Consider the following 7,260-nt stretch of genomic DNA (forward strand, 5'->3'; position numbering starts at 1 on the left):
TAGAAATTCAAAGAGCAAAACGTGGCTTACCTCAAGATTGATTGTATGAGTTTTGTAGAGCTCTCTGCGGTGAACGCGTCACCGTAAACGGTGCGGCAATCGGAGCTCTAGATCAAAAGTTATGGTGGTTTGAAGATCAACCAAGGGAGAGAACTTGAGAGAGTGTTCTTCCCTCTTGTGCCTCCAATTTCAGCGTGTTTGAGTGATAAGTGAGGAGAGAGAGTGCTGAAACTAGGGTTTTGGTTTAGTTGTGTTGGTCTAAAGGCCCACTTTGGGTCCAGTTGGCCCGGTTTGGCCCGTTCGGTCCAATCTTGGTCCGATTTCTATAAAATTGGTACCGAAATTCTCGTCTCAATCTTCTCTATCACATTTAGCCATAAGAATCACATTTTGGGATTTCTAGAATAAATTCTCATTTATGGGTTAATTAGCCGTTAATTAACCGGGTTTTACATTCTACCCACTTAATTGGAAATTTTGCCCACAAAATTCAAATGCAATTACCTGAGAATAAGTGCGATAATCCGTTCGCACCTCCGACTCAAGTTCCCAAGTGTGTTCTTCAACACCGCCTCGACTCCAAGCCACTTTGACTAATGAAACCTCTTTTCCACGCAACCGTTTGATACTAGTATCATCAATTCTGACCGGAGCCACTGGAAGCGTCAAATCTTCTCCTAACTGAACCGATTCAGGTTCTAACACATGGCTAGCATCAGGAGTGTACTTCCGAAGCTGCGACACGTGAAACACGTCGTGCAGGTTCGAAAGATGAGGTGGTAGAGCCATCTGATACGCCACCGGTCCAACCCTCTCCAGGATTTGAAATGGACCAATGTATCGAGGATTCAACTTCTTTGCTTTAATCGCCCTACCTACTCCCGTAGTTGGAGTAACCTTAAGGAAAACATGGTCTCCTTCCTCAAATTCTAAGGGCTTTCGCCTCTGATCGGCATAACTCTTTTGACAACTCTGCGCCGTAAGCATCCTATCTCAGATTTTCTTGACTTGTTCAGTGGTCTCAGCTATCATTTCCGGCCCCAACAAGCTTTTCTCTCCAGCTTCATACCAACATAGCGGAGATTGACACTTCCTCCCATACAAGGCCTCATACGGAGCCATTCCAATGCTCGCATGATAACTATTATTGTATGCAAACTCCACTAATGGCATATACCGATCCCAACTCGCCGGTTGGTCCAAAACACAAGCTCTCAACATATCCTCTAGTGTTTGGATCGTCCTCTCGGATTGACCATTTGTTTGAGGATGGTAAGCCGTGCTCAAGCTTAATCGGGTTCCAAAAGCTTTCTGAAATGTACCCCAAGACCTTGAAGTAAAACGAGGATTTCTATCAGAGATTATAGTAGTAGGTACACCATGAAGTCCCACAATCTCCTTTATGTATAACCGTGCTAGCTCCTCAAGGGTGTAAGTCATCCGAATGGGTAAAAAGTGAGCTGACTTCATCAGTCGGTCCACAATCACCCAGATAGCAGCAAAACCAGCCTTAGTTTTTGGCAATCCTGACACAAAGTCCATTGCAATACTTTCCCACTTCCATTGTGGAATCTCTAAAGGTTGCAACATACCGGAAGGTCTTTGATGTTCAATCTTTACCTTTTGACAAGTTAAGCACTTTGAAACATATTCCGCCACATCATTTTTCATACCTGGCCACCAAAACATCGCCTTTAAATCATGGTACATCTTAGTGCTTCCCGGGTGAATGGAGAATCCGCTTTTGTGTGCCTCTTTTAAGATATCCCTTCTCAAAGTGCCAACATCCGGCACAATGATCCTACTCTTGAATCTCCATAACCCATATTTTCCTTCCGACACTCTCCACTGTTTTCCTTGCTCAATAGCCGGTAACATCTTCCATAACGCTTCATCATTTGATGAGCCTTTAGGAGTTCGGACTTAAAGTCATTTGAGATTTCTAATCGGCTCAAACACAAAGTTCCGGATACTTCTCGAGCACCAATTTTTAGACTCTCGAATCCCTTGAGCAACTTCTCCTCTTGAAGCATCATCCAAGCCGCATATAGTGACTTCCGACTTAACGCATCCGCCACTACATTTGCCTTTCCCGAATGGTAATTCAACTCAAAGTCGTAGTCCTTCAATAATTCCATCCACCTCCTCTGCCTCATATTAAGCTCTTTCTGATCAACGAGGTACTTCAAGCTCTTATGATCAGAGAAAACTTGGAACTTAACCCCATAGAGGTAATGCTTCCACACCTTTAGCGCAAACATGACCGCAGCAAGCTCCAAATCATGCGTAGGATAGTTAACTTCATGCGGTCTCAACTGCCGTGAGGCATACGCCACCACATTACGATGCTGCATCAGCACGCACCCTAGACCCTTCAATGAGGCATCACAGTACACCTCAAATGGCTCGTTCGGCTCAGGTAACACTAACATAGGTGCACTGGTCAACTTTTTCTTCAATGTCTAAAAGCTCTCCTCGCACTCAGGAGTCCACACAAACGGAGTGTCTTTGCGGGTTAACTTTGTCATTGGCAAAACTATCTGTGAAAAGCCCTTAATAAACCTTCGGTAATAGCCAGCTAAGCCCAGAAAACTCCTTATCTCCGTTACGGTTGTTGGTTGCTTCCAATCCATCATAGCCTCCACCTTAGTTGGATCTACGGCTATTCCCTTTTTACTCACCACGTGGCCCAAAAACTTCACCTCACTCTTCCAAACTTACACTTAGACAGTTTTGCATAGAGTTTCTTCTCCTTTAGAATCTGTAACATGGTCTTCAAGTGTTCCGCATGCTCTTCCTCAGTCTTGGAATAAATCAGTATATCATCAATGAAGACAACAACGAATTTATCCAGAAACGGATGGAAAACTCTATTCATATAATCCATGAATACTGCTGGCGCATTTGTCAACCCAAAAGACATTACAGTGTACTCGTAATGACCATACCGAGTCCTGAAAGCGGTCTTAGGGATATCCTCACCCCTCACCCTTATTTGGTGATAACCGGATCGCAAATCGATCTTGGAGAAAACTCCAGCTCCTTGTAACTGGTCCATGAGGTCATCAATCCTCGGCAACAGGTACTTATTCTTTATTGTGACCTTGTTCAGCTATCTGTAATCCACACAGAGCCGCATACTCCCATCTTTCTTCTTTACTAGTAACACTGGAGCACCCCATGAAGAGACACTTGGTCGGATAAAATTTTTACCCAACAAATCCTCCAATTGAGACTTCAACTCAGTTATCTCTAACGGTGACATCGTATAAGGGGCACTTGAGATTAGTCCCGCCCCGGGCACCAACTCAATAGCAAACTCAACCTCTCGGTTAGGTGGGAACTCATCAATATCATCGCGAAACACTTCCAGAAACTCACACACAACCGGAATCTGTTCCAACCTTTAATCATCACCTGAAACGCCCGCGGTTAACAAAAGGATACTCTGACGTTCAGTTCCGGAACAGTTCACCGTCATCGAATTCAAGTAATAACTATTCACCACGACCGACCCTTCTATATCCTCCGGCATAAAGTACACCGACTTTGTAGAACAATCCAGCAGGACGTTGGTCTCAGATAACCAGTCCAATCCCAAGATAAGATCAAGACCAATCATCGGCAAGCAGACTAAATTATGGACAAAATCGCGCTGCTTGAACCTAAAGGAAACTTTCGGGCATCCTAGCCTAGTTACCATGGCTTCATGGGTAGCATTATACACTTTTAGGTCATAACCTAAGGTTACGATCTTCAATCCTAACTCATGGGCTTTCTCAAATGCAATAAATGAATGCGATGCTCCCGAATCAAATAAAGCATTTAAAGTTTGACCAGCCATTTCACAGTTACCTCAAATAAGTGCCTCAGATCCCTCAGCACCTATAGCTGAAGTGGTGAACACCCGACCAGTCTGTTGTGCCTTCCCAGTACCTTGCTTCTGCCTCTCCGGACAACTTGCGGCTTTATACCCCGCCTTTCCACAATTGTAGCACAAACCCCATCCGGCCTTGCATGGTGCTCCCGGATGGTGACTCCCACATCTAGTACAAGCTTGATCATTCTGAGGCTGCTTCCCAAACTTCTTCCCTTGGGAGTTGTTGTGGTTGTTGGGACTCCTAAAGGAACCTCCCCGCTTGAAAGACGGACCTCTAGGTGCAAAGCTCTTCCCTCGGTTTTGTGGGAATGATCCTTTGTGACTTCCTTTCTCAGCGGTTGCCCACTTTACACACTCTTCAGCAACCCTACACTTGTTTACCAACTCGGAGAAGGTCCTAATCTCCATTGATCCCACTGAACTGAAAATATCACTCCGGAGTCCTCCTTCATACTTAACACACTTCCATTCCTCATACTCCACCGGAGTCCCTTGGCACATACGGGAGAACCTGAACAGCTCCTCAAACTTGTCAGTATACTCAGATACAGACATAGTACCCTGCTTCAGCTGTAATAATTCAAGCTCCTTGGCCGTCCTAGCAGAGGTCGGAAAGTACTTTTTCTAGAACTCCTCTTGGAAGGCATTCCAGGTGATATAGTCATCACCCTGTCGCAGAAGACGTCGGATACCTTGCCACCAATGCGACGCTTCACCGGTGAGCATATAGGTAGCAAACTCGACACGCTGTCCTTCAGGTACCACTTGTGCTTGCAGTGCTCGCTCTATAGCCTGAAACCATGTATCGGCTTCAGTTGGGCTAGTAGTTCCCTTGAACTTAGGCGGATTAACCTTCAAAAAAGTTTGCCAGTGTCATCGGGCCCTGAACTCCACCTCCATCATTACCATGGTTGTTCATCTGTTGACCAAGAGCTTCAGCAGTGCTTGCATAGTAGCAGCCATATTCTCCAACGCAGACATAAAGTTCACCGGGTCATTAGGGATATCCCCCGGTGCACGAGCATTCGTATGACCTCTCACATGACCTCTACCACGTCCACGAGGCGCCATCTGGTTCCTATACACACCAAACAATCGATATTAAGTTGATCAGTCTCAATATCGGAAGTCTAGTGCTTCAAAGTCCCAAATGCATGCTCATGAACGTTTATGCCAATTATATCAAGCAGATATACTAATAGGACATAACACACACACACAGAGAATGCACAGAAGCATAGTCAGTCCATCCCTCAGGCTCTACAGGAACGAACTGTTCTGATACCATAATGTAACACCCTATCATACAGAGTCTTATGCTTAAGTCATAATTCAGAGATGGCAAGGCATTACGACCTCTAAAATAAAAATTTAGTACATATAGTAGTATGAATGATTGATTATAACTAGGAGTCTTTGTAGAAAAAGGGGTAAACAAAAATCACAACTCGAAAGCGCAACACTCCGATCGATAACATAACGAACAAAAGATAAACCAACGCGAGATTATATATATACAAAGGAGTGTCAAAAACAGGAATATCAAGACTCAAGATCCGGCTGCAAAGATAACCGGTCCGAGTATAGCAATATATACATATGATAAAATAAGGAAAACCCCAAAGGAAACCCAAAGGGACACAAATACAGAAGACCTATTCTCCAAAATCCCCCATAAGAGGAGTCATCACAGTTTGTATTATTTAGTGGAGATAAAAGTATCTAAGCAAAACATATAAACCAAAATAGAGTCCCGAGAACAAAGGATCTTCGCAAATCTAGAAGTCTCCAGTATGCCTCAGCGGGAAACTTCACGTCTTGCATCTGAAAACCACAAAATCCACATGGGTGAGAACCAGAGGTCCCCAGCATGGTAACAGCTTCCACATATATAATACATAATAATAGAGGAAATGCGAAGGCAATCCTAGAACTTCCTCCAGATAATTCAAAGCTTATAAACAAGCTAAACCATAAAAGGGCATCTGACTAAAGATTCTTCAGTCTAATTAATACTTCCCTTTCCAATTCCTTCAGACCTCCCAACCACCAGCAGAATGCCTATCTTAGGGCCTCTAGCCTAAGTATTTCCTACCACATTACATATTAGATACGAGAAACCGAAACCATACCTTAGCTGATTTCCCAAGCTCAACCGGAGCACTTCCAAACCACTTTTTCCTCAAGCTCTCAAGGCCTCAACACCTCCAAGAACAGATTTTTCATCACCAAACCCTTTTCAAGCTTTTCAATATCACCAATCAAGCTCCAATATTCACATATACACAACCTAAGCCACAATCATCATACCCATACACAACATCTCAATACCCAAACATCATAGAACCACAAATTATACTAGGGTTGAGAATCTTACCACACCCAAGGTCCAAGGAGGCAAGATTAACCTTCTTCTTCAAGAGAGTTGGGTCCTATAACATCAAAGAGCCCAAAAACTCAACATTTTTGCTCATGAAACTCGAAATCAAGGTTAGAAATTCGAAGAGCAAAACGTGGCTTATCTCAAGATTGATTGTATAGGTTTTGTAGAGCTCTTTGCAGTGAACGCGTGGCCGCAAACGGTGTGGCAATCGGAGCTCTAGATCAAAAGTTATGGTGGTTTGAAGATCAACCAAGGGAGAGAACTTGAGAGAGTGTTCTTCCCTCTTGTGCCTCCAATTTCAGCGTGTTTGAGTGATAAGTGAGGAAAGAGAGTGCTGAAAACTAGGGTTTTGGTTTAGTTGTGTTGGGCCAAGGGCCCACTTTGGGTCCAGTTGGCCCGATTTGGCCCGTTCGGTCCAATCTTGGTCCGATTTCTATAAAATTGGTACCGAAATTCTCATCTCAATCTCTTCTATCACATTTAGCCATAAGAATCACATTTTGGGCTTTCTAGAATAAATTCTCATTTATGGGTTAATTAGCCGTTAATTAACCGGGTTTTACATTCTACCCACCTAATTAGGAATTTTGCCCACAAAATTCAAATGCAATTACCTGAGAATAAGTGCGGATAATCCGTTCGCACCTCCGACTCAAGTTCCCAAGTGTGTTCTTCAACACCGCCTCGACTCCAAGCCACTTTGACTAATGAAACCTCTTTTCTACGCAATCGTTTGATACTAGTATCTTCAATTCTGACCGGAGCCACTGGAAGCGTCAAATCTTCTCTTAACTGAACCGATTCAGGTTCTAACACATGGCTAGCATCACGAGTGTACTTCCGAAGCTGCGACACGTGAAACACGTCTTGCATGTTCAAAAGATGAGGTGGTAGAGCCATCTGATACGCCACCGGTCCAACCCTCTCCAGGATTTGAAATGGACCAATGTATCGAGGATTCAACTTCTTTGCTTTAATCGCCCTACCTACTCCCGTA

At 43.9% G+C, this 7,260-nt stretch overlaps 1 long non-coding RNA gene across 1 annotated transcript; it reads right to left on the reverse strand.

The window, feature by feature from the left end:
• LOC110269638 lies at positions 5,550-6,310 on the reverse strand. The gene is made up of 3 exons (XR_002358406.1): positions 6,258-6,310; positions 6,013-6,170; positions 5,550-5,704 (listed from the first exon to the last, which is right to left on the reverse strand). It is a non-coding gene; the product is annotated as an uncharacterized LOC110269638 (long non-coding RNA).

Source organism: Arachis ipaensis, chromosome B03 (genome assembly GCF_000816755.2).
Source record: "Arachis ipaensis cultivar K30076 chromosome B03, Araip1.1, whole genome shotgun sequence".
NCBI lineage: Eukaryota > Viridiplantae > Streptophyta > Magnoliopsida > Fabales > Fabaceae > Arachis > Arachis ipaensis.